Source organism: Brienomyrus brachyistius, unplaced genomic scaffold, assembly GCF_023856365.1.
Source record: "Brienomyrus brachyistius isolate T26 unplaced genomic scaffold, BBRACH_0.4 scaffold1399, whole genome shotgun sequence".
NCBI classification, from domain to species: Eukaryota; Metazoa; Chordata; class Actinopteri; order Osteoglossiformes; family Mormyridae; genus Brienomyrus; species Brienomyrus brachyistius.
Genome location: NW_026043673.1, coordinates 1 through 1,631, shown reverse-complemented (window position 1 = coordinate 1,631; position 1,631 = coordinate 1). Strand labels below are relative to the sequence as shown.

Sequence of the window (1,631 nt, the reverse complement as noted above, 5' to 3'; positions counted from 1 at the left end):
AAAACCGCAGGCTTTCACATCGAGTGCACCCCAATAACGTTTCATTGAAATGTCCATGTTATGTACGCCGGGCACTGATGGATGCAGGCCTAGCGATCTCTATAACAATGCCAAGCAAAGAATGTCACTGATTTACCAAAGCGGTCAGTTTTCGGGGATCCTGCGGCAGCTGGGAGAAGAAGAATCGGGCAGGTTTCAGAATCGGCGAGCGCTCGGATAAAAGGCACCGATTTCCCAGCCGCGCTTTTCTTTTCGGAACCAGCAGAAGTGCCCTCCGCACCATCCTCGGCGCTAGGACACGCCGGCCACTTTATTACCCTAAAACAGGGAGCATACACCGATCTTCAAAGCCAAACTTACCTTGCCGATTTTCGCTTAACTGCTTCTCAAACTCATCGAAATCGGACATTTTTCAGTCCGTACTAAAGACGTATTGCAAAATAAGCAGAGGTCCAACAGTAGGCCTTTGAATGGGCTACAGGCTGCATTGGGTTCTGCTGCTTTTTCTTCCGAGTCGCCTGCCCCTCCTCCCCCGAAGTCATCGGCTCTTCCTCGGTTGTATCACACACAGGTTCGGAAACATTCGATGCGCATTACCGTCCCCTCCTGCACTGGAGGGTTAAGGACAACGTGATTATATCGAACCAAAATTGAAATGTGCAAGTTGACTTTCCTAGTTATACGTCTTCATTTTTATTCTGGGTTTAACAACCATGAGTTTATGACGTATTTTACATGATTAGTTGGCGACTGGACCTTATTGTTTATATCTCTTATTAAGGATCCATCCATCCATACATCAATTATCAAAACCACACACTTACAATCCGAGTCTAGTTTCATATGCTGCGCTGCTGAGCGACCCGCAGAATATTATGCATGAGTACAAGTCACAAGCCCCGTTTCCACTAACACGGGGCCGGTTCTAGCTTGGTGCCTTTTGAGACCGAGGCAAAAAGATGCAGACTCTCCCCGTCGGGGAATCGAACCCCGGTCTCCCGCGTGACAGGCGGGGATACTCACCACTATACTAACGAGGAGATGTACGCGCACTACTTTTACATCTTCAAGATAAACAGCGGATGACTACTAACATTTGCGAGTAATCAATGACTGAGCTTCATGTCATGACCATGGTGCTCAAGAGAAGAAAAAATACATAATGTACGTCCACTGATACCAGAACAACCATATAGCTTTATACTAAGACGATGATTAAACGGAAAATTCCTTTACAAAACACTGCCACAAAATCATAGTTTCGCAATATTACATCGTGCAACGGGACACAGTGTAAGTACGTGAAGTCGGTAATTAAATCAAGAAAAAAAAGTGAGAGGAAAAGAATACTTTTCTATTATCATATTTTTCTAACTGGCCAAACTGAGTCATATTTTGATTATACACACTAACAGAAAAACAGTGCAAATCTCCGGTAGTCCGTTTCACTTGCGCTCCGCTATGGGGCAGTAACAAGCAGAGCTTAAGTGTGGAAGGAAAAAAAAAACACAGGACAGCATCAATCCCAACTTCACAAACGCCGGAGATCGAGATGCTGTAAGCATGACAATTAACATCTTTATCCAAGGGAACAGCTGCAAGACACAGATGCCGCGCCTAACAAAGGTAGG

At 45.2% G+C, this 1,631-nt stretch overlaps 1 non-coding gene across 1 annotated transcript; it reads right to left on the bottom strand.

The window, feature by feature from the left end:
* Positions 1 to 968: 968 nt before the first annotated feature.
* On the bottom strand, positions 969 to 1,040 carry trnad-guc (transfer RNA aspartic acid (anticodon GUC)). The gene has a single exon. It is a non-coding gene; the product is annotated as a tRNA-Asp (tRNA).
* Between the last annotated feature and the right edge of the window lie 591 nt (positions 1,041 to 1,631).